The sequence below is a fragment of the Dreissena polymorpha genome, chromosome 5 (assembly GCF_020536995.1).
Source record: "Dreissena polymorpha isolate Duluth1 chromosome 5, UMN_Dpol_1.0, whole genome shotgun sequence".
Lineage (NCBI taxonomy): Eukaryota > Metazoa > Mollusca > Bivalvia > Myida > Dreissenidae > Dreissena > Dreissena polymorpha.
The window spans coordinates 33,057,866-33,085,079 of NC_068359.1; the positions used below are offsets into that span (position 1 = coordinate 33,057,866).

The 27,214-nt window shown below is 34.5% G+C and overlaps 1 protein-coding gene across 8 annotated transcripts in view; it reads left to right on the top strand.

Annotated features, from left to right (window-relative positions):
* Positions 1 to 27,214, top strand: part of LOC127832618 (dystroglycan 1-like) — a 97,534-nt gene that overhangs the window by 17,337 nt on the left and 52,983 nt on the right. For 2 of the 8 annotated variants that reach the window (XM_052358144.1, XM_052358143.1), the window contains exon 2: positions 11,685 to 11,784. The exons of 2 other annotated variants lie outside the window; for them this stretch is intronic. The gene's annotated coding sequence lies outside the window, so the exon portion shown is untranslated. Of the gene's footprint in view, positions 1 to 3,217; positions 3,239 to 11,684; positions 11,785 to 14,257; positions 14,304 to 14,350; positions 14,476 to 27,214 lie in introns of those variants that run through there. 4 more of the 8 variants (XM_052358145.1, XM_052358148.1, XM_052358147.1 and 1 more) reach the window with 4 other exon arrangements.

A 27,214-nucleotide genomic window follows, 5' to 3' on the forward strand; every position in this document is an offset into this window, starting at 1 on the left:
GATGATAACTCAAGAATGCTTACGCCTAGGATCATGAAACTTCATAGGAAAATTGATCATGACTGGCAGATGACCCCTATTGATTTTCAGGTCACTAGGTCAAAGGTTAAGGTCACAGTGACTCGAAACAGTAAAGTGGTTTCCGGATGATAACTCAATAATGCTTAGGCCTTGGATCATGAAACTTCATAGGTACATTGATCATGACTGGCAGATGACCCCTATTGATTTTCAGGTCACTAGGTCAAAGGTCAAGGTCACAGTGACTCGAAACAGTAAAATGTTTTCCTGATGATGACTTAAGAATAATTAGGCCTAGGATCATGAAACTTCATAGGTACATTGATCATGACTGGCAGATGACCGAGCCTATTGATTTTGAGGTCACTAGGTCAAAGGTCAAGTTCACAGTGACAAAAAACGTATTCACACAATGGCTGCCACTACAACTGACACTCCACATGGGGGGCATGCATGTTTTACAAACAGCCATTGTTTTTTATAGATTTTGTATCAAACCTTTGTTTCCATCTGTATGACACAATGTTGGCCCAGGAGAGAATGTTTTGGTGGTTTTTGACTTTGTATTAACTTTTTACTGAATCCTTATGGCACATGTTAACCAGTAGGGAGAATGTTGTGGTGGTTGAGATATTTTTTGAAAATTTTGTACTGTTTTGCTACAAAATCAATTAGTGTTGCAAACATACCGGTAGTTGGAATCATTGATTTTATAGCCTTTTTGGCTATATTCTGTTGGGGTTTCTTTCCATGAAAGGCATGCCAGTTTCCGATATCCTCCTTTTTAGAAATATTTTGCCATCTAAATCAGACATGTGTCAAACAGACATTGCAGATGGGTTATTTAATTAATATTTGCTCTACATGTTATTTCGATATAAAAGAAAAAGAACTCTGAAACACAAATCGCAAGTGCATATTCAGAAAGCTTTGAATATATAATTAAATGTGATGTAACGTAAAGGGCCTTCCTTAACCATGCAAAGCAGCAGATAAAATGTATGTATTGTTTTGAACAATAGGTACATTTTCATTAGAATGACTCATTTAAAATATAATAAACCATCTGGGAAGTAGAATGGAGTTTTAATGACGCTAAATTTTCCATAATTTGACATGAAAACGCTGACTGTCGTGAAATATAAAACAAGTTTATAAATGTACCTTTTCTGTAGTCTGTCTTAATGTTCAGCATTATCAGTTCATAAAGTAAAAGTTTTGATACAAATATGGTCAAGTGGACATTCCAATCTTAAAATGTATAAAAACAAAACACAACAAGGGCTAGCCACCCATTTAAATTGACCGGATATTGAACCCAAAGTGTAGAAATGTGGCGGCACTAACATACAAATTACTCATTTCAATCCATTACAGGATTGTTCTGTAAAAAAAAGCTGATTATGATTATGAGTACAGCATGCAAAAGCTGAAATGACACGTTCTGATAATGAATCCAATGACTAATTTATATCAGAAACTTGCCTACAGTCATCAGGACCCTGTTTAAGTGGCATTTGCCACCACTGTCAGTTGAAATTGTTTGTGCTCATTATTGATCCTTTTGTTATTTCCACTCTGGAATTATTCATCTTGACAATAATTTTCTTCCTGACTCTGCTTGCAAACTGGGAAACAGATTGATTGATGGGAAAATCAAACTGTCTGTGGGATATGACACCAGGCATTCCTTTCAGGCCAATTCTGGGTAGGAATGTGAGCTACTCACTTGGGATGCTTACAGGATCAAATTTCAATGGAAAGTCAATGCAAACCAAGCCCAGTGGCCTCTGTCACCAAAAACTATGGCAGACCAGTCCTCAATGCCCTGCTGCTGATAAAGCTAAAGATTTATTTATTCTCCTCTGTTTATTGAGCAAAACTTGTTTACTGATCCTTGCATGATGCCAAACTTTCTTACTTGCATTTGAATGATACCAAACCATCTTTCTGGCCTTTCAATGATGGCAAACTATCTTAATTGCATTTGAAGGATTCTTAACCATCTTTCTTGTTTTTGAATGATGTCACAACATCTTACTTGGCTTTGAATTATGTCATGCCTTCTTACTGACCTTTGAATAACACCAAACCATATAATACCATACCATCTTACTGACCTTTGAATTATTCCATACCATCTAACTGACCTTTGCATAATACCATACTATCTCGCAGACCTTTGAATAATGCCATACCATCTTACTGACCTTTTTATAATGCCATACCATCTTACTTGCCTTTAAATAATGCCATACCATATTACTGACCTTTTAATAATGCCATACCATCTTACTCACCTGTGTATTTTACCATACCATCTTTCTGACCTTTGAATGATTTGAAACCATTTTACTGGCTTATGAATAATGCCAAACCATCTTACTGGCCTTTGAATTATATTTTCTTCTTGGTCTTTGAATAAGGCCAAACCAAATCTCACTATTTGGAATATGGATTTTTTTTCACACATTCAACAGCATATAAATGCCAAAGAGGACACTATTTCCTATGTAGATATGATCAAAATAATTTGTGACATTCTGATTCAATCCATCACTCACCTGTGTAAGCCATGGCTCAATGGAGGAGCCATTTACAATACCTGGTGGTGCTTTTGCACATAGGGTAATGCGCAAATAATGCTGTCATGATATCTCTCATCAACCTTTTGATATACTTGCTGATAACCATAACAATACTTTATTGGTCACTTGAAACACCATTCTTAAGTACTTATCTCAAGTATCTCAATGAAGTGGTTGCTGAATTTACTCAATCTTTCTGCACTGAATGAACTCTCAAGATACTCTTCATGGTGTAGGACTGTAGGTATTGTGATAGTATCGGCCTTGGTGTTGGATACCATGGCATTCAATAGGCAGACAGGGTCTAAATTTTCAAAATCATAACCAGTCCATATGTCAGCGTAATGTGACATTAAGACTGGCTTGTCAACAGGTTGGGTAACTCTGCTGTAATATTGCATAATTTAGCCTCTTGAAGTTAGACAACTCTGTGTTTAATGGTGTAAAAATCTTATCATTTTAAAGCAAGTCTTGATTGCACTTCTAAGGTTGAAAGAAGTAGAGTTCCTTTTCTCAATGTAGTTAGTAACTGGAAGAAAGGGGATTATTTGTCAATTCCTTGCTAGATATATCAGGATTTTGTTTGATAAAGGCGTCATTTATATAGCTGGATTATAGGATGATGACAGGTAATAGAAGTTTTTATAGCAAATAGACAATCATTTACTGTAATAATAAGATAATATCTGAGGAAATTATAGGTATCACTTACACTTCATTGTGTATTGACAATGAAAGAATGTGCTTCTATTATATGCCTGACTGTAACCATTATGGGAAATGTTGGCACTTAATGAATACAACATAGTATTATTTGAATACAGTCATGATACAATTCTTTTATATTTGTTTCCAAAATTATCTGGAATAAATCATACTCTATATTACTAGTATTTAAGTTTATGCTTGATGCAACCTTTATTGTGTTTATATAGACAATGTGTAAAAATAATGTAAAAAAAATGTAATAGTATGTGTAAACCATGAGGAGTTAGTAACACTTTAAAGGTCTGTTTGATTAAATTTGTGTATGAATTGAACAATGCATGAATCATAGAAATAACAAGAATTAGACACAATCTTCTGGTATAGTATTTCGTATAAAAATACTTTTAATTGTGGCATTATTTTTTGTGAACACGTGTTTTTTATTAACAGTATAAAATTAAACCTGTGATAATTTAGTGACTATGCTTTAATCAGTTTATTTACGAAATCATTAGCAAATGTGTGTGTGTGTATTTTTTTTGCTAACCATAATTACTAATAATTATCAAGATTCTATGATATGTTTGACATGTTGTATCGATATTGAATGTGGATTTGGCAACATTTACATTTGTTCTTGCTTAAGGGGGTTTTGCAATGTGCTGCGAATTTTGTTGTTTTTATAATTTGCTGCCAATTTTTATTGTTTTATGAGCCTGATTTAGTGAAAAAGTACAAATTATTGGTAACTGTTGGAAAATAAAAAAGTTAACTAAAATAGAATAAGGGATGAGAATAATTGATTGAAAATGCTTCATATATCGGAAACAAACAAAATAGCAAATACATTTGTATGAGTAGAATATGCGTTTCTTATTGAAAGTATGAGTAGAATATGCACTTTCCAACAAATGTAACATTCACATTAATTTTACATTTAGCCCTTTTTTAAAAGCACAAAATAATAAGGGAAACCTCTGTAATGTGCTATCTGGCATTTAGGTATGTAGAGGGTGATACCCAATCACTAAACTTGTTTAGTTTTAATCATTGCTCAATAAAATTATTTAAGTTTGCTTTTAATGGTTTCTCTTTGAACAATGTTAAGTAATACAACTTTTCATTATTATTTATAATTATCAGCTTGAAAATTTAACAAAAGTGTTTATTAATTGAACGTGTTGTTGCTTATTATTCTGTTTGATATGATCTCAGTGGACAATTGAAACCTGCTTAAAGAAAACTTGTTTAGACTCGTTGGTTACAGTTAAAGTTTAAATGTATAAAGAGTTGAGGGCATTGACCACAATGATGATGATTTGAATAATGGGTTGGTGAATGTTTATGGTGATGGTCCACTTTCAATCTCCAGTGGTCATAAATCTATTACCCAGTTTTAATGTTCAGGGCTCCCTCAAGGCTGGACATTAAGTGTTCACATGCATGGACATAAATTGCTACTTTCTTGATAGGTGTCTGACTTGATAATTGTGTGTTTGGGGTGAGAATGGCTGGGTTCCTGAGATTGAAGTAACCACTGAAATAATGCCCTTATGAAATTTGTTCAGTGACCATTGAAAATTACTCTCTAGATCCCCCCCATCCCTGTAAGGTGGCATATAGCAGTTGAACTGTCTGTCAGTCCGTTTGTCCAAAAACTTTAACATTGCCCATAACTTTTTCAATATTGAAGATAGCAACTTGATATTTGGCATGTATTTGTATCTCATGGAGCTGCATATTTTGAGTGGTGAAAGGTCAAGGTCATCCTTCAAGGTCAAACGCCAATTATATGGCTTCAAAGCGGCGCAGTAGAGGGCATAGTTTCTGACAAACACATCTCTTGTTAGGATTTTAAAATGTAGGAGCTAAGGAGGAATTTTTTTAAGCATTTTTAGCTCATCTATTTTTTGAAAAAAAATTATGAGCTATTGTCATCACCTTGGCGTCGGCGTCGGCGTCGGCGTCGGCGTTGGCGTTGGCGTCGGCGTCCGGTTAAGTTTTGCGTTTAGGTCCACTTTTCTCAGAAAGTATCAATGCTATTGCATTCAAACTTGGTACACTTACTTACTATCATGAGGGGACTAGGCAGGCAAAGTTAGATAACTCTGGCGTGCATTTTGACAGAATTATGTGCCCTTTTTATACTTAAAAAATTGAAAATTTTGGTTAAGTTTTGCGTTTAGTTCCACTTTTCTCAGTAAGTATCAATGCTATTGCATTCAAACTTGGTACACTTACTTACTATCATGAGGGGACTGGGCAGGCAAAGTTAGATAACTCTGGCATGCATTTTGACAGAATTATGTGCCCTTTTTATACTTAGAAAATTGACAATTTTGGTTAAGTTTTGTGTTTAGGTCCATTTTATTCCTTAAGCATCAAAGCTATTGCTTTCATACTTGCAACACTTACTAACTATCATAAGGGGACTGTGCAGGCAAAGTAATGTAACTCTGACTGGCATTTTGACAGAATTATGTGCCCTTTTTATACTTAGAAAATTGAAAATTTGATTAAGTTTTGTGTTTAGGTCCACTTTATTCCTACAGTATCAAAGCTATTGCTTTCATACTTGCAAGATTTATGAACTATCATAAGGGGACGGTGCAGGCAAAGTTATGTAACTCTGACTGGCATTTGGACGGAATTATGGGCCCTTTATACTTAGAAAATTGAAAATTTGGTTAAGATTTATGTTTTGGTCACTTTACCCCTAAAGTATCATAGATATTGCTTTCATACTTGGAACACTCACAAACTATCATAAGGGTACAGTAAAAGGACAAGTTGCATAACTCTGGTTGTCATTGTTACGGAATTATGGCCCTTTTTTGACTTAGTAACTTTTAATATATGGTTAAATTTTGTGTTTCGATCCACTCGAAGTATCAAGGCTATTGCTTTCAAGCTTCAAATACTTACATGCTATCATGAGGTTACTGTACCTGGCAACTTGAATTTTACTTTGACCTTTGAATGACCTTGACTCTCAAGGTCAAATTATTAAATTTTGCTAAAATTGCCATAACTTCTTTATTTATGATTAGATTTGATTGATACTTTGATGAAACTACTCTTACCTGACATACCACAATAGACTTCACCCAAACCATCCCCCGTGCCCTCCCCCCCCCTCCCCCCCCTCCCCCCCCCCTATTTTTTTTTTTTTTTTTTTTTTTTTTATAAGATCATCTCACAAATGACCACCACACCCTCACACTATACCCCCACCCCACCCCCCCCACCCCACCCCCCCCCCCCCCCAAATTTTTTTTTTGATTTTTTTTTTTTTTTTTTTTTTTTTTTAAGATCATCTCACAAATTATCACCACACCCTCACACTATACCCCCCCCCCCCCCCCGATTTTTTTATTATTTTTTTTTTTTTTCGCTTTTTTGGAAGATAATGTAATAAATGTCCACAACCCCACACTATACACCCCTCTTCACTCCACTCCTCCCTCCTTTGTGATTGAAAATGAGAGTCCCTTCACCTTTAAAAAGAAAATAGATGAGCGGTCTGCACCCGCAAGGCGGTGCTCTTGTTTGTTAAAGAAATAGTGGGTTTCAAGTATTTCAAGTCAAACTTTACGTGCCATACAGTGCATGAAAGGCATTTCTGTGGTGTCAACATCAAACAACAGCTACCCATGCCGGATTTTTTAACAGCATCTTAGCAAGAGAAGTAGGTTAAAAATGGCTTAGTTATGGCATTTGGAAAAGACTAGTAATAGTTTCCTAAGAAACATGGATTTTAAGAAGGGTGGCATGATTTTACTAACTTAAGATTCTGTAAACCTTCATTGTAAATGCTGCACTTATTTACTCAGTAGAGTGCACAGCATACCAATACAGCAGATATACAAAGGGACCAACATAAATTTTTCTTTGTTTTAAATTATTGACTAATGGCATCTATTTATACTGAGAAGCGTATAGCGACTGGCCTGTCAGTTTGTTATTTGTCCGTATGTTTGGCAATCCATGCAATGTTAACCCTAAAGGACAGATTTCCCCTAGCATCAATAATCTTTAAAAAGCTTTGATGTAGGATGTCAGTGCACCAGCTAGGCCTAAATGGAAGGGTACCCCGCCCTACCCTTCTGTGGCCCTGCCCTGCCCTTTTATTTATAAAAAATTAATGTATTTTAAGACATTATAATTTAGAAATATCTTATAACATTGTTATTAATGTATTCCTCATCATAGACATTTTACTTGCATGGTTTAATAAAAATGGAAATAATATATTATAACAAGTATTAATAATATAAAATTAATATGCATCAGGCAGCATTCCAGATACGACCGGGTGCTCAAACGTGACCTTTTGACAAAACAGCCCCCTTCCCCTGCCCTTTTCAAATCCTTGCTGGATGTCAACAAACCCCCCTCAAAACCTCATTTTGTGCATACATGGACCCACTAATGGACTTAGACGTTTTCAGAAATTCCAATTATTGATTAATCTCAAATGATGCGTTTGGTCGTAAATCAATACGGCGTGCTACAATGCTTCGATATTTTCTTGAATGATGTTTTTTCAACACTTTTTACATATACGCGCATCAACTGATCTCATTTGCACCATGATATTACATGTAACATACTTTATGACTTCAAAAGGTGCAAACACTTGGTGTACCCAAAATGACTCTTTTCACCTTACATAAATACTTCTTGCTTCAAAGCTTTGATGCTTTCAAAGCGAAGGACACTACAACCACCTCACCTTACCTAATTTTTACCTTGACATTGAACAACTTTTGGAATTGCATTCATTCAGAAGGTTAAATTCATGGCTAACCGAATATTTCCAATTTGATTAACATCATTAAAAAGCTTTGATACTTCAAACACTTTGGACACATAATGATTAGAAACACTGTTTTTGGGCGGGATTTGGACGCTGAGGTAAAAATATCCCCCATCATCTTTTTAGCTCACCTGAGCACAACGTGCTCATGGTAAGCTTTTGTGATCGCCTTTTGTCCGTCGTGCGTTGTGCGCCATCAACATTTGCCTTGTTAACTCTCTAGAGGCCACATTTATTGTCCAATCTTCATGAAATTTGGTCAGAAGATTGGTCTCAATGATATCTTGGATGAATTTTGAAAATGGTTACGTTTGCTTGAAAAACATGGCTGCCAACGGGCGGGGCATTTGTCCTTATATGGCTATATATGGCTATAGTAAAATCTTGTTAACACTTGAGAGACCACATTTATTTTCCAATCTTCATGAAACTTGGTCAGAAGATTTATCCCAATAATATCTTGGACGAGTTAGAAAATGATGCCGGTTGGTTGAAAAACATGGCCGCAATGGGGCGGGGCATTGTTCCTTTTATGGCTATAGTAAAACCTTGTTTACACTCTAGAGGCCACATTTATTTTCCAATTCTTATGAAACTTTCTCGGATGATTTGTCCCAATGATATCTTAGATGAGTTCAAAAATGGTAACCTTTGCTTGAAAAACATGGCTGCCAAGGGGTGGGGCATTTTTCCTTATATGGCTATAATAAAATATTGTTAACACTCTAGAGGCCACACTGATTGTCCGATCTTCATGAAACTTGATCAGGAGATTCATCCCAATAATATCTTGGACGAATTTGAAAATGATGCTGGTTGGTTGAAAAACATGGCCGCCAGGGGGCGGGGCATTTTTTCTTAAATGGCTTAAGTAAAACCTTGTTACCACTCTAGAGGCCACATTAATTTTCTGATCATCATGAAACTTGGTCAGAAGATTTGTCCCAATGATATCTTGGATGAGTTCGAAAATGGTTACGTTTGCTTTAAAAGCATGGCCACCAGGGGGCGGGGCATTTTTCCTTATAGGCTATATATGGCTTTTGTAAAACCTTGTTAACACTCTAGAGGCCACATTTATTTCCAATCTTCATGAAATATGGTAAGAAGATTTGTCTTATTGATATCTTTGATGAGTTCGAAAATAGTTCTGTTTGCTTGAAAAACATGGCTGCCAAGGGGCGGGGCATTTTTCCCTATATGGCTATAGTAAAATCTTGTTAACACTCTAGAGACCACAATTATAGTCCGATCTTCATAAAACTCGGTCAGAAGATTCATCTCAATAATATCTTGGATGAGTTCAAAAATGATGCGGGTTGGTTGAAAAACACGGCCACCAAGGGGCGGGGCATTTTTCTTAATATGGCTATAGTAAAACCTTGTTAACACTCTAGAGGTCACATTTATTTTCCGATCATCATGAAAGTTGGTCAGAAGATTTGTCTCAATGATATCTTGGATGAGTTCGAAAATGATTTTGGTTGCTTTAAAAACATGGCCACCAGTGGCGGGGCATTTTTCCTTATATGGCTATAGTAAATCCTCGTTAACACTCTAGAGGCCACATTTATTGTCCAATCTTCATGAAACATGGTCAGAAGATTCATCCCAATAATATCTTGTTATCTCAGGCCAACTTGTTTTATTTTGTGCGATCATTTCACAAACTCTGTGATATAACCCTTTATCACTTAGGTACGTATTATGACGTATTTGTAGTCCCTTAGAAAGTTAAATTTAAGACCTTTCTTACTTGATTCAAGTTTTAAAGGCTTCATTTCCAACCCTTAAATACTGATGAGCAGCAAACAGCATAAAACCTGAACAGACTGCAAGTTACATGCAGGCTGTTCTGGTTTTATGCTGTTTGCACATAGACATTTTGACTTTGCTTCTGAGTGGGAAAGGGTTAAGCTGACTTTAGCTATCTGAATGATTTCCTCAATTTTCCCCATTACTGTATTATGATTGTTTCATGTGCTGTGTGTACTGAGCCTGCTGTTTGTTTCTTTGTATGGAAATAATTGCTTTAATTCCATTGTGTGTCTGGCCCAGAAATGCACCATCTGCCACACAATTATTAAATCCATATTGAATTGCATTAGCGTAGCAAGACACAGCGTCGATATGTAACATCACAATGGATTCTGTTAAAGCCACATAAATACTAAAAATTAACGAATATTTCGTAAAATATTTCGTAAAATAAAGTTAAACCATAACAAATCTGTGTTCCTTACAGCAATAGCCAAAATTTAAAAGCTAGATGTGGTCTGATAAGATAGATTTAACAAGATACAAAATGCTTGTTTTTATTTTTTGTGTGACAATATATTCCATGTGAATTTCCCGCAACAATATTCAAATATTTACTAGTGAACGCCAGATTGGCTTCATGCAGCTCATGAGAACAACATCGTGCTTATATATATACCGTTATCAGTTTACTTTATTTTACCAAATATTTTACTAAATATTCTTTGATATTGAGTACTTATGTGGCTTTAACCGCAACTTCTATTCTAACCACACCATGTATATTTTAATGCCTCACATAGATATGTTTAACAGAAGTCAACAGGCCTTTGGCCCTTGGAACTTCTGAGAAACCCCTATGCCTTTTATATTGGCAGACCTCATAAACTTTAAAATACACACTATTGACTTTCAAATCTAGATTTGTTAATCACTTCATTGAGTGTATATCCTGTCCCTTTTATTTCTAAGTTTATTGTTAAGGTTTTTTGTGGCTTGCAGGGTCCTTGATTTCTGGAAAAATGTGCCAAATGTTTAAATGGAAATCAGATTGAGTGGAAAATTAATTTAAATTCAGATTTAAATGCATGCCTATATGATAAATCACTGCTGTTTAGTACAACATAAATCCTTGTGCATGACGTGCTCTCTGGCATTTTAATTGTTGTTGCCTTGTTCTGTGCAATATATTTTGCACATTTGTTGGGGCGTTATGGTTGTGAATCAAGTAATATTATCTTAAAATAGATATTGAATTGCACCGTAAATGTATCATATCTGTCATTTTTCATACGCAGACAAGAGAGAGTTGGTGTTTCAACATTTTAATTTTTTTCATTGAATCATGCTCATGGTAATTTAAAAAAGAGAACAACATGAAAAATATGTTATAATTGTGTATACAAGCGAAAAAGTCTCTTTAAAGCAAAAAGTAAAAGCCAGACACTTAAGAAAGTTAATTATCCTCTACAATTAATACCTAATTTGCCCTGTTTAAATTCCAATTATTGTCCCTCTCTATACAAGACACATTTAGTCAAATTGGCTAGGTAAATAGGCAACCAGCCGGCTTAATGTTATGTCAGTCAACTAATAGAGCTTGGACCACAATATATAGCGGCCCATACAAGTTGCTGCTTACCATAGAATGGGTGATAATTCTCCCTGTCCAGCTATGGGACAACTCCTGCACGATGATGACATAGTTTAGCCTGTTTGCCTGTTATGCAGCAATCAATAATAAGCTAGCTGATGGATTATACTTCCATTTCTAAATTGGCCTGTTTCAGAGTAGAGAGCTATGATGAATTTATGAAGGGACTGAATATCTTGTGAAACCTGTGTTGGATGATTATGAAGCTGGAGTAGTTGAGGATTTTACTGACGCAGGTGAGAGACAATTTTGGGCTCGATATTATTTTTTGTGTGAAAAGGTAGCTATGGAGACTGTAATCGGGAGGAAATAAAAGTTAATGTTGGGTGAAAACGGAGGAAATTGTGCAGAAACATTGTTATGATAATGTAATGAGGAATATTAGGATGGTGTTTGAATCTTGTCAGGTTATCAGATGTCAAGTTGAGGTTTTTGAGGTGATCATGTTATATCAATATTTGCTTAGTCCTAAAAAAGACATTAAATTCATGCACCTTTTGAATCAGATTTCTCCTTCTGCTTTCCTTACAAAAGGCAATGAAAGTAGACGTATCAGAGCATGACCTTATCTAGTGTTGCATATGAAATTATGGCCTGCTACTTTTCAACTTTTCTGATGAATGAAAGGATTTTCTTTCATTGAAGTTGTTATGTGTATAAATTGTGCAGTCTGAGATATCCTTTTCATGTTTGAAAGGGATTTAAAGTGTTTTTACCCTATATTTAGCTCTGTTAAAAAACCACTGGGCGTGTGTCATTTATGAATTTGAAACATGATCAACGTATGATAATACAAATAAATGCATTCATATCAAAAACATTGAAATATAAAGGAAAAATCTATTCAAAATAGACTTGACCACTGTCTCCAATTCCATTCCATTCTTTACGCAAATTGTTATAATAACGTAAGAAATAAAAACGGAATTTTATCAGTCCAAATTACTTTATTCTAGCCTGGGCTGTCAGTCTAGGGATCACTGAAACACTGCCATTCTGGCATGTGCCTAGTAAATTATGAAAGGGAAGATTTTGCCTATTTCCTTCCTGCCCCCCCCCCCCCTCCATTTGGCTTGAAAATCAAACGATTAACATCACATAAACAAAAATAACAACATTGAAAAATATATGAGCCTCTCTCTGCGAAAAAGGGGTTTAATGCATGTGTGGAATGTTTTGTCCCAGATTAGCCTGTGCAGTCCACATAGGCTAATAAGGATGACACTTTCAGCTTAATTTGGATGTTTGTTCAGTCTTTGTTTTTAAAAAAAAGCACACACCATAAAAGTGGAAATCGTCGTTCTTTTATTAGCCTGTGTGGACTGCCCAGGCTATTCTGGGAAAGCACTTTACTGGCATGCATTAAGCCTATTTTCCCAGATTGCAGCTTATTTATTGATGCGGCAAAAACAAGCAGATTTTTTGAAATTATGTTGATGTAACATGTGGAGGGAGCTAAATAAGCATGTCTGCATTTCTCCAGCTTACAGATATCTGCGCAGATTCCATGAAATATTGCATGTCTGCCCTTGAATATATTACACTAGTTTTATTCAGTGTTATCCATTGATCAAATTTAGTAAACATTTAACTTTGATGTATGGTACCAGCAGCAATTTTTTTCCTTCTTTAAAAAGTACTGGAAAATGGCACTTTCCCAATTAGGAAAAAACTACAAATTCGCCGATTGCTGTAAAAATAACACACACAAATTGAAGGTTCCAAAATTTTTTAGGAAAATTACAAACAATAATGCAACATTCAGTTAGTTTACGTAGGCAGCTCTATGGCTTGAACCTAAGTAAATATAACATTGACAGGTTGACAACACTTAATTTAGTAATTTTAGTAATTTTAAAGCATTTTGGAGTAAAAAATCAAATACACCATTTTCCCAAAATACAACAGATTTTTAAGTTAGCTAGAGATTTTCAAGTGAAACTTTGCTCATATTTATTGTCATTACAATATAGGGTTATTGACTAAGTCCAATTACTTTGATATAGCAAATTGAACAGTGCAACACAAGCCATGCTTCATGCTGAATGATTTATTTATAAAAATGAATTGCTTGAGTGAGTTTAACAGCAATGTATATTATTAATTTAAAATCAAATCAAATGTTTTATTGTATTCTACAACATATTAATGTGTAATTCTATTTATATATTCGCACATTAGACATATTCATTTGAAAGTTTTTTATACAAGTTTGATGAAGTCATGGTTGTGGTTTCAATCGGGGCCGCTTGGGTAGTGAATCATGATTCAAAGTGTTTGCATTCATCATTTGATTCAAGTTGTTTAGCTTTAAGACGGAAATACAGGTTTAAGATTAAATTAACCTTCAATAGCAGATTATGACTCAAGTGCTTGCATTTTCGTTTCTCAACAACGTGGGCGTATTCCTGGTATTTCATGGTATCAAAAATGGCTTGACATTCTTTTTCAAAGCTTGTTTAATAGACGTTGAGTGTAAATAAATCTCTTCTGAGGGCCAAAAAAGTAATAATGAGATTAAAGCTTGATGTATATGCTATGATTATCAAATTTGTACCCCCTATTCATTGAAATTAAAGGTAAATTTCTAATCGCCTTGATTGCTTAAACCAAATACTTGACTAGTCAGGTTGTATAGATAGGGGTCGCCAACGCTATCTTGGTGGGGGGGGGGGGGGTGACCTAATATTTTCTCCACTATGCATTTGTGAGATGGTTCATTCATGAATAATGGCACAGTTTGAATAGCTATCAGGTACATAAATAATTCTAACTTTATGTAAATAGATGAGACACTTGTATGGGTGGCGATGATATAGGCTGATAGACTGTAGTATTAAATTTCATGTATGACACATCACTGGATATACAATGTGGTCATGATATTCAGGTCTTACTGTAAGCCAGCTTTTGATTTAATCATGTAGGTAGGTATAAGTAGGTGTGTATTTAGTATGAATACGTTATCAGAACTTTATGGTCTTGGTGCATTTCTTGTGAAGCAAGTGATTTGAATTGCTTCTTTAGTTGCAGCTTACAACAAACATAACTTCATTTATTTTCAGGATTTTGTAATTTTTATTATAAAAGTTTTATGTTTTTAATGACAGTTGAGTCTTATTTTGTGATGTACTCAGTTTGCTTTTTTCTGAAATCTTCATCTGTACCTTAGAACGAAGCAAAAATATCAATTCATGTGGGCCTGTTTAAATAAAAAACAACGGGTGTATTATCGGAACTTGAAAGCCGATAGACAGTGTCCTGGAAAACAATGTTCGCTTAATAACTCAAATATTTTAATCAGATTATCATGAAACTTGATTATGTTTAAAAGCATAATACCTCAGCCAATTTTGCATGAAGAATTTATATAAATAGAAAAATAGTTTTCACTCATTAACTTACGTGTTATGGGGGGTTTGTTCTGAAATTATGTGCCTTGGTTGCCTACAACTTACATACTCCTGGAATTGCACTTTTGGGCTAGCCTGAGGAGGGCCATGGCCACTTATTTAAAGTAAAAAACTTATTCCGTTAAAAAATGTGAGTTTAGATATTGCTTTAGCATTGACATTTTATATGTAGGTAGCTAACTTTAAGAACAAACTTAAATTTCCCAGGATTACTTTACATAAAATGTGTCAAAATGTTAATTTTTAAAGGCCCAGTTTCATGGAATTGCCGTGTTTATTTTTGTGTCCATTATTTCATGTGCCATCATTTCTACAACAAGTTAATACATCTATCACAGATCAATGTTATCTAGAACTTAAAATAAGCTTAGTTCTGACAAATTGGCACTCTTGTCAAAAATGATAAATTAATTTGCTTTTAATTTTCTTCAAGGAAAAATGGCGCTGGTAGGCCCCTTAAGCTGTAATCGGTTTGTCCCCCTTGTTTATTTGAAGCCCCATCATGCAGTTTCTATAACAGACACTTCAACAAGCTCCCCAGTGTATAGCATTCCATCTTTTATGTGCATGTCAGCTCCCATCCACTAACTGACATTCACATCCTTACCCCTCATTTACCACTCAACAAGTATTTGTTTCAAATTCAGTGGAGAAAAACAAAAAAGGCTGTCATCAGGGCAGAAAAATGTATTAAACCATTCTACCAATTAGAAGCAAGGGGGTCAGAAATTTGATCCCTATCAATAAACCAAACTGCCAGGGTGACATTTGTCATTTAGCACTTAAAATTTCAATTTGCAGACAAGCAGGCCATTCATTTACTCTGAGATTTGCAATAAAGGCTTATGGTCAACACAGGTGTGAAACTGGAAACCTTTTGTGGATATCTAAAGGTACATCACACTGAGTAGAGGTGTCCTGTTTGTACCTGTTCAGAAGTCGAAGGTTTTTCTCATGATGTAGGATTTGTTTACTATTTTTTACAGTGATATTATGGGAATTTTTTATTGTTGAATTAAGCTGAAAAGAATAAACAGGTCAAAAGAGTTAGTTTAAATGTGGTAACTGACCAATTATCTGCAACTCAGCTTGCTACCTGTTGTTTATAAACAATATATATTATATTCGATATTTTGACGCACCCAGTCCTCTAAGCCGAAATGATCCGTAAAACTAAATTGTGTCTTTGTGTCGTATGAACGAATCTGCATGAAAACTACATTTAGACTCACATCGTTCATCAAATCATTTCTGTCGTCAGTTGTCAAAACGAAAGTACGGTTTCCAGGAAATTGTTTTAGTATGTTGATGCTGCATTAACAAATATAAGTGTATATGAAGTGAAAACACCAAAAATAAGCAAGGTTTGCGATAGACTCCTATAAACATAGACTATAATGTTAGATGCACATAATATCACTTTAACTTAAATTTTCTAGTGATTGGTTATCAGCAGTGCAATACACAGATATATCCCTCCTTCTGCAACAATAAAAAGGTGTGAAACTCATGGTGTTAGTGTCTTGCTGGCTGATCCAGGTGAATGTGTCAGGAATTTGAATCTTCAAACATGACCATTGTGGTCCAATCTATCAATTTGACACTATTGCATTTGCAGAAATATTTTGATAATTCAATGTAGAAGGTATGTGTTGTTCGAAAAAGCAACTTTTGATCTCTTGTTGGTATTTACCAAAGGCTGATCCTTTATCAGATTAACCCTTTGCATGCTGGGAAATTTGTCGTCTGCTAAAATGTCGTCTGCAGAATTTCTAAAATTAGCATTTTCTTCGATTTTTTTCAAAGAATACTATCAGAATAGCAAACAGTTTGGATCCTGATGAGACGCCACGTTCTGTGGCGTCTCATCTGGATTCAAACTGTTTGCAAAGGCCTTTAAAATTCAGCTCCAGCGCTTTAAGGGTTAATACATTTTTTGACTCTATTAAGAAGTGAAAAGAAAAGAAATATTGGAAAGAGAGTATTCAAGTGCACAGTATTTTAGATCTGAACCGATAGTGAATAAATTAGTGTTTGATTGTAGCGAAAATACTGGTGATAAAGGAGACTGATACAATAAATTTACTCCTGAGGGTGAAACTTTCTTTGAAAATTCAGCAAAGTGTAGGCATTAATTACTTATTGCTAATACTGAGGACAGTTTTGATGGTGATTATAACACAGGGGAAAGTGTTTCCTTGGAGAGAAACCTGCTGTTATGTTCAGGTAACAAATTGTTGTTATGTTTCTGAGAAGCCCAGGTAAAACATTATGCAGAAATGCTTTTGTAGACAGAGGGAAGGTTTTTATTTGAGCTACTGCTGGTTTTGTCATGCTTGCCAATGATTTCGTCTTGTAATTCCTGCCAATGCTTTGGGGTGTTTATATATTATTTTTAGCCTGATATGATTTTATGATGTAGTAATGTCAAGAGTTTTTCAATGTTTCAGTAGCATCTAAGATCTTACAGTGACTAGTAATAGTAGTATATTACTTGTATTTACATGTGGTTTTCAGTCATCAACAGACATATGTGTAAAACTGTAATAATTTAGGAATTGTAATTAGTTGGGAAAAAAAGTCATTGGATTTGCTGTAGTTCATTTTTACATTCATTAATATGAGATTTTAACTGGCATACAACTTATTAACCCTTTGCATGCTGGGAAATTTGTCGTCTGCTAAAATGTCGTCTGCTGAATTTCTAAAATTAGCATTTTCTTCGATTTTTTTTCAAAGAATACTATCAGAATAGCAAACAGTTTGGATCCTGATGAGACGCCACGTTCAGTGGCGTCTCATCTGGATCCAAACTGTTTGCAAAGGCCTTTAAAATTCGGTTCCCGCACTGAAAGGGTGAGCACAGTCATGTATATATTGTACTGCACTAACAGATTTTAAATTACAACCATAAATATACTATCTATTAATAATAGATTGTATTGCTCATTGATTTGAAATGTGGTTTTACACCTGTTGTTGCAGCAGTAGTTTGTAACCTCATGCAGGCACATTCTGGTGTTACACTGCACCAGGCTGACTTCAAACCACAATTATAACATTTCTGTATCATCACCATCATCTTCATCATCTTGATTTAGGTAATCAAGAGCATTATTTCCATTACCATAATAAGTGTTGATGGCATCTTATCTTGAACATTATCAAGTAGTTTATATTAGAGCCATCCATTTTGTGATAGAACATTTAACTTCTTTATATCAAACTTTTGCTTCAACTTTCAAGTAAACTATGTTTTATCAACATTCTTAACTGTGTTATCAAGTGCTTGCATACAATACAATGATACTCCTGCTGTGGTTACAATTACAAAACTGTTTTCTCATTGCTGTGTTTGAGTGAAATATTAGGAAAGATATTAAGTGATATTAATACACTACATCTCATTTAGACTTAATTAATTGCACCTAGATAACCAAGAAAACCTGGCAAGACAATCAATCTCGTTTTCCGTTAGTATTTTTCAATCTAGTTTAGAGCAAACCATTAGTACAGGTATCACATAACTGAAATACTTGGATAACTTGAAGATTACCTTCATCAAGTACATTGGACTGATATGGGATTGCAACAGTATCTCACTCATTAGCATAATGTATTAAGAAAGCTAGTTATGTTTAGTTTAAAACACTTTAAAATAAGAGAAGAGTCATATATATATGTAGTGTAAAATAATAATTCATTTTTTTTACAAAGAAAATAAGGTCAGAATTATGTTCTATGACATTCTCATGCAATATGTTCACAAAATATGTTTATTTCCTCTTTATTTAGATTAACTGTCCTTTAAATTTATGTGTGCTTTTATGCATGCTGTTAAATTATTTGTATGTTAACAACAATGAGCTTCACATGCTTAAGTAAAAAATAAACTATGCTGTTCTGTTCGTAATGTACCGATAACTACCAGACCACCATTTTCATCTTGCTTCATAGTCCTTAAAACTGATTGTTCCTTATAAGGCTGTGTTCAGTTTCCTGAATAGGAGCTTTACTGTAGAAACCAAGTGGGCTTTGTATATGGGTGGAGTAAAATGCTGACGAAATAAAATACTGAAAAAAGCTGGGATAACTTAATGGGATTATTTTTTGTTGGTTAACTATGAACGTGCCTTTTGTTTTTTGCCTTGATTGCGTTGTTGATATTATTGTTCTGGAGTTGCCTAAGCAAATATTTTACCTGTTGATATGGCGATGATTGATTAGTATTTCTTTGCATGGATTGAACAGGTCTGCTTTGTAATAAAGCAATTTAACTTCTAGCTTACATGCAAGTTTTTTTTTTTTTAAAGCCATGGCATGAAATAGGGATTTTCTGAACTTCTAATGTTTTGAATATTGTTTCATGTTTACATGGTCCTTCTTGAATGCAAAACGTAGGTGATGCATGCAGCGATTTTTTTCCCTGCTTTATAAAGTACCGGAAAACGGCAGTTTCCCAATTTGGAAAAAAAATACACTTCCCAATTGCTGTCCATAAAATTCATTTGGCACATTTGTTCACCATCATTGGACGGTGTGTCGCGCGAAATAATTACGTCGATATCTCCAAGGTCAAGGTCACACTTTGAGTTCAAAGGTCAAAAATGGCCATAAATGAGCTTGTCCGAGCCATAACTATGTCGTTCATCGTCAGATTTTAAAATCATTTGGCACATTTGTTCACCATCATTGGACGGTGTGTCGCGCGAAATAATTACGTCGATATCTCCAAGGTCAAGGTCACACTTGGAGTTCAAAGGTCAAAAATGGCCATAAATGAGCTTGTCCTGGCCATAACTATGTCATTTATTGTGAGATTTTAAAATCATTTGGCACATTTGTTCACCATCATGGGACGGTGTGTCCCACGAAAGAATCACGTCAATATCTCCAATGTCAAGGTCGCCACGACTAAAAATAGATTTAAAAAAAAAAAAAACTTACAAAGGGGGTTAATTTTGTTTGGTCATTTCAAAAGTTCAGTTTGAGTTTTCTCCCTTTATCAGATTTTTTTTTCACAATGAAAACCTGGTTTTGTGACAATTTTGTCCCTTGTTATTTTTTTATTTAATAAAAAGCAACATTTAGTTAGTAAGTTTCGCTATGGCATGAACCTTTCTTTATATAATATTGACAACTTGACAACACTTAGTTATGAATTTTAAAGCTTATGTGAGCATAAAATCTAATAAAAAGATTTCCCAATGTGAAAACTTCAAGGTGGGAATTTTCCCAATTTCAGGGTTTTTCGGGCATATTCTCCCCAATTGGATTGGTACTGGTACTTTTCCCAATAGGGAAAAAAAAAATCGCTGGATGCATACCATAATGAAGTGTGGGTTACTAAGACAACAGTTTTAATTGCTTCATATTTTATGCCATGGCAACTAACATCTGTCTGTCAGAAATTAACATGACTGTAAGCAAAAAAATGGAAGGCCTGGTTAATGAATGTCCTTTTGAGAATACTTATTTGAAAAATATGTACTGGAAAAAGCTGTTTTAACAGTGTAAAAAATCATACTATATGACTTAGTGTTCATGAAAACTTTTTAAAAAGCAGTAAATTTTCTTCACAAAAACTCATGACAGTTATTGTACATTTTATCAAAATAGTTCATAATAGGCTGTTGTTAAAGAATGCAATTCAGCATGAAGGTTCCTGAGAATATGAAAGGGTGAAAGCATTATTAAGAGATAACAATGTCAGGTGATATAATGCAAACTATTATCATATGTAGTGTGCAGTGTAGCCTTACTTACCCCACCCAGTGTGAAATGTTTATCTTATACCCTGAGCGCCTTTGGTACTTTCATGCATTTGTAGTCCCTTAGAAAATTTAATTTAATTAAAGACCTTTCTTACTAGATTCAAGTTTTAAAGGCTTTATTTCCAACACTTAGGATACTTGTGTTCTCTTTTTGTTCTCTTGTGTGTGTTTACCACAAACTTATTCTATTTCAGATTAAATGCACATTAAGAGACTATTGAAAAGGTGTAACGAGGAATTTCAAATGCATAGGAAAACTAAGTATTTCGGAACTGAACCATTAGTGTACATTATAGCCCAACCATTTGATTGTATCATAAACTCACGTAATATATAGGAGATAACATTATTATGTTCCTGATGGTGGAGTTGGCTTTGAAATTCAGCTAAGTATTGGACTTTATTACTAATTACGTGTATTTATACGTTGCTGTCAGTTCTGAAAGCGATAATAACACAGAGAAAGTGTTTTCCTAGATAATGAGTCGTGCTGTTTTGTTCAGGTAACAAATTGTTGCTACATTTCTGAGATATTCATGTATAGCCCTTTCCCCCATAAGTAGCAAAATGAAAATGGCGTTTGCAACAAGTATAAAACCAGAACAGCAGCAAGCGACTTGCAGTCTGTTCAGGTTTTATGCTGTTTGCTGCTTATCAGTAACTAAGGGTTGGAAATAAAGCCTTTAAAACTTGAATTTAGTTTGAAAGGTATTTTATTAAATGTAACTTTCTAAGGGACCACAAATGCTTTAAAAAACGTATCTTTGTCGGAAAGGGATAGCAGAATGCAGAATGGTGGACAGTGGGAATGTTGTTATTTGCTGTAAACTTCTGAAGGTATATTCATGTCAGCCAATAATGTCCACTTATAATTCCTGCGAATGCTTTAGGCTGATTTTATTCTTTAAAGCTCCTTGTGATGTTTTACCAAGGAATATCTTTTAAAAACATATACAGCGTTGATGGTGTTGATGAAAGATAAAGATTTATACGAGATAGCAAATGCTCAGTTCGTAGCTGCATCACACGCAAATCAATTACGGGAAATTGCGCCAGATTTCATGGCTCATTTTGCAGTATTAGATATTATTGATTATATATCTATAGAAACAGAACAGAAATACACAAGAAGGATTTCCTTTAATAATTCAATGTGAAAGCGACAACTTTAAGCGAAAATAAATGCAACATGACTTGCACATACAGACCCCCATAACCCCACAAAGAACAGTCTAAACATAATTGCTTTCTTTGCAAGAGAAAACTAGACAATTTTTTTATTCTAAATCAGCATTTTGTTGCACATTCTTTTTTTTGGCTGTTTTCTAGTGGAATGTAACCAATTTCAGTGATTGAGTAGTTAAGACCTATGCTAACCCCTTCAATATCTCCAAAAGATACCAGAACAACTGTCTAAATAAAGTGTAAAACATGCCTTGAGTAATATGTTGATTTATTAAGAGAGTACAGCCCTACATTAATTTATTGTTTTGTGTAATGTAACCCATAACACCTGCTTTGGCAGCCGTAACAAACTTATTAGTGACTTGAGGCTCAGTTTGTGGTTACACTGCACCAGGATGACTTCAAACTATAAGTATTACATAGCCTGTGCGCATCATTTCCAATGTGAATAATATTGCCAAGATTGATAGCAGTCATGGTCATTAATTTATGTTTCATAGGATTGTGTGGTGAGATTAAATCTTTGCTTTTTGTCAATATCACTTTTGACTTCTTCATCGACATCTTCATTTTCACCGTTGTCATTTTCGTCATTGTGAATACCAGTATTTCCATGCCATAAATATTGTTATTTTCAGCTTATCTTTAGAATTATTGACCATATTAGACTTATCTTTCTAGTAATGGGTATTTCAAACCATTTATATCAACTTTAAAATAAAATAAAATTTATGATTGTACTTGAATATGTCAGCATGAATAATTTATTGAAAAACGTATTATTTTATCGAAATGCTTGAATTATCCCAACAAAACAACTGTGTTAATCAGAAAAGTGTTTTCTCAAAGCAGTAATGAAATATTAGTAAAGAAATCAAATGAATTTGATTCCATCTCATTTTTTACATTAAATGATTACTCATTGGTACCCAAGATAACCTACAAAACAATCAATCGTGTTTCCAGTTAGTATTTTTCACTCCAGTTTAGAGCAGAACATTAGTATCACATAACTGAAATACTTGGCTAACTTGAAGATTACCCTCAGTTACAGGGGACTGATATCGGCTTGCAACAGTATCTCACTCATTAGCATAACATTACCACAAAACCAGAATTATTCTCTTGCTTCATAGTCATTAAAAGTGATTGTTCTTAACAAGGCTTTGTTGTGTATACTGTTCTCAAAAGGGTCTTTACTTAGAGACCAACTGTGCTGGGTATTGTTTGGATGGAGTAAAATGTTGATGACTTAGAAACATTGAAGGAACCTGGGGAAACTTTATGGGATTCTTTTCTGTCCATGTGTGTTAATATGTGTTTGGTTGTCTAAGCTTAAATTGTGTTGCTGTTTAGGAGTTGTAAAGCAAATCAATATTATAACTGTTTCCATGGTGATGATATATGAGTGTTTCATGGCATGGATTGTACAGGTATGCTTCTTTAGGATCTTATTTAAAATGATTTATTATCTAATTATGTTCTAATTAAACAATTGTTACTCTGTAGCAGAAATGTTTTAAGTTTCTTTCCGAGAAAATGAAAAGGCATACAATAGGGATTGTTTAGATTGTATTTTTGTTGCTTGTCATTAGGATCCAGAAATTTCTTGAATACAAAGTAAAGGTGAAATAGTGCATTATTATTTTTTAAAAGGACCCTTCCACTTTTGGTAACTTGACAAAATTGAAAAAAAATGTTTCAGATTTGCAAACTTTCGCTGAAGATATGATATTTGCGAGCTAACAGTTATACTGAACATTTACCATGCTTTAAAATATCCATTATATGCATCTTTTGACGATTTAAAAACCAGAAAATTATAAAGCGTTACAAGTGCCAAACAATTGAATAATTTTTCTATTGTTTTCATTATATTTTATACATTATGAGGATTGCTTAAATTATGTATTAAATACACCTCTCGCTGTATGAGCACGGATGGCCAAGTGCAGGTTTAAGTGCTAGACTTTTACTCGAAGGGTCAATGGTTCGAGCCAAGTTGCTTATTACTTTTTATTCGTTCTTTAATTTTATTATGCTCCCCCTAAAAAAAATTTTGGGGGAGCATATTGTCGCCGCTTCGTCTGTCCGTCCGTCCGTGTGTCCGGCTATTTCTCAGCAACTTATGACCAGAATTCAATTAAACTTTATGGAAAGCTTCACTACCAAGAGGAGATGTGCATATTATCAGCCGGTTGTGGTCAGATGATTTTTCACAGAGTTTAAATGGCCCTGTGAAATTTTCCATTAACTGTACATATAGTGCAATTCTTGTCCGGGCTATTTCTCAGCAACTTATGACCGGAATGCAATTAAACTTTATGGGAAGCTTCACTTCCAAGAGGAGAAGTGCATATTATCAGCTGGTTCTGGTCTTATGATTTTTCACAGAGTTATGGCCCTTTGAAATTTTCCATTAACTGTACATATAGTGCAATTCTTGTCGGGGCTATTTCTCAGCAACTAATGACCGGAATTCAATGAAACTTTATGAGAAGCTTCACTACCAAGAGGAGATGTGCATATTATCAGCAGGTTCTGGTCGGATGATTTTTCACAAATTATTGCCGTTTGAAATTTTCCATTGTACATATAGTGCAATTCTTGTCCGAGCTATTTCTCAGCAGCTTATTAAGGGAATTCAATGAAACTTTATGGGAAGCTGCTACCAACAGGAGATGTGCATATTATTAGCCGGCTATGGTCGGATGATTTTTCACAGAGTTATGGCCCTTTGAAATTTTCCATTGTACATACAGTGCAAATCTTGTCCGAGCTATTTCCCAGCAACTTATCACGGGAATTCAATGAAACTTTATGGGAAGCTTCACTACCAACAGGAGATGTGCATATTATCAGCTGGTTATGGTCGGATGATTTTTCACAGAGTTATTGCACTTTGAAATTTCCTATAAACTGTACATATAGTGCAATTCTTGTCCGGGCTATTTCTCCCCAACAACTGACTGGACTTCAATGAAGCTTTATGGGAAGCTTAACTACCTTGAGGAGATGGGCATGATATTAGTGGGTTCTGGTTAGATGATTTATTTATACAGTTATGGCCCTTTGAAATTTTTAAGTTGCTAAATCATCCATCGTATTATTTTGTCCAAAGTTATGCCCCTCAAGACGTTTTCTTTTATCTGAATATATAGTGCAATATTGTGACAAAAAAAACTTTGGGGAGCATCACCCGTCTCCGACGGTTTCTTGTTCTTGTTTTTTACTGGAGCTATTTAGTTCCAATATTTACATTTATCAAAATTCAAGCATTTAATGACAAACTTCAATACATGCCAAAATCTGTGAAAAGGTCCCTTTAAGATTTGGTGCAAGTGGGATATTTTGACCACAATTTCCATTGCCTTGTATTAGATGTCATGAGAACTAGCATATATGCCAGGGGAATGAATAATTAACCTAAACAAGAAAAACGTAGGTGGTTGACATGATTAATTAAGGTCTCTTTCAGGATAATGAACTTGAAAAATAAAATATACAGTGATTTGTCTATCTTGTATATAAAACATATTTAATAAAAGGTAGTTGTAATAGAAAACTTTTCAGCATGCCTTTTCCTGAGAAAATGATTGCGTGAAAGCATTATTAGTAGATAATAATGTCAGTTGATATAATGCAGACTATTATGTTGAGTGCAATCTGTCTGCCCATATCTTACCCCACCCACTGTGATATGTATTATCAATTTTATGTTCCACTGAGAAAAGTTCAAAGTACTTGTATTGTTGTCTTAGTTTTTAGAAATAGGATAATTAACAAACTTGTTTGAAACAGTTACAGAAGAAATTGAAAATTAAACCCCTTTTAACTTAAATCTTTTACTTTTTTTCTTTGTGGTATAACACAGTAACTGTGGGTTAAAATTGTGCATTGTTTTCTGTATGTTGTACAAATTGACCTCGGCTGTAAAAAATGTGTAGGCTTAAAAAGAAGGAACACATGTATAAATCATATGCCATGAAAGAAAAATGTACAGCCCCCAAAATGCAACATTTTGAAAAATACGAGAGAAGTGTCACATATTAATTTCTTTGCTTTAGAAACATTCCATTAGTTTTTAATGACATTAACAGAGTTCTTGCATATTGTCAGTGCAAGAGTAAAATATGCCCTTAAGTTTCAATAAAATTATAACCATAAAATACAACACCTTACTTTAACAGTATGGTGTGAATGTTAGGAATGGTATTTGGTATCATGTCTATTTACTTATCATTTTAATAGGTATCTTCCGTAGGTGTCTGATTTCAACCATTGGTCAAATGTCACGGTTGTATAACCTCATATATACAGTCATGTCTCTATTGTTGAAATGTAAGGGTGTATTATTTATGTAGACTTTGCTCTTACATGTATAAACATTAAACGGAGGTGTTCTTAAAACTGCATTTACATCTTGGGCTAATAAATTCTTAAAATTGTATATCTTACTTTTTTTTCAAATAAGGGTCTGAGAACTTGTGCCCATTCCCAATTGAAAAAAGTAGATATCTTTTTCCCAAATGTGATCCAAACATTTCAAATTGAAAGTTTTCACACATTTTTTTTTAGATCTCAATATTGAGTTCTCATTCAACTCTATATTAAGAGGAACCGTAGTAAAATTAACAAATAATAAAAATTGTAAACACTTGTATTCTAAATTTTGAAGCATTATTTAGCAAAACAACAACAACACTAAATTCCAGATTTTAATCAAAACACCGCGATTTTTCCAATTCAAGGTTACCCGGACTCATTCCCAAAATTGTGAAAAAAACACTGCATACAATTTTCATATCACCGATGGAACTTTAATTTACAACTGTACTAGGGAAATTTGAAATTTTAGTGCTGGTTATAAAAGTATGTCTGTTTGCCAGCCGCTGCATAGTAAATTAGATAAAATGTAGGCATTAGTCGCTGACATCCATTGTTTTCCAAGATGATATTCGTTTGCACTTGATGGTTTTCTTATTTTCCTGTTGATGTTTTGTTCCAATACAATTCTGCATACTGAGTGCATTTGGAAGAATTCCAAGCAGGATTGTGAAGCATAAGTAGCACATGATTAAAGCACACATATAAATAGCTGAATTGTTTGCAGTTTAACTACGATTGGAATGCACAGGATGGACACTTTAAAGTCTGGATTAAGTGCCTATTAAATGACCCAAGTCATGCAAAAAAGGGGCCAGGGTAGCTCCAGCCCAGCCCAACCTTCACAATCGGGTGAGGAGCTACCTCAAGTCACTCAAAGTTTGGTGTGCTCTGGGAGGGGGGTGGGG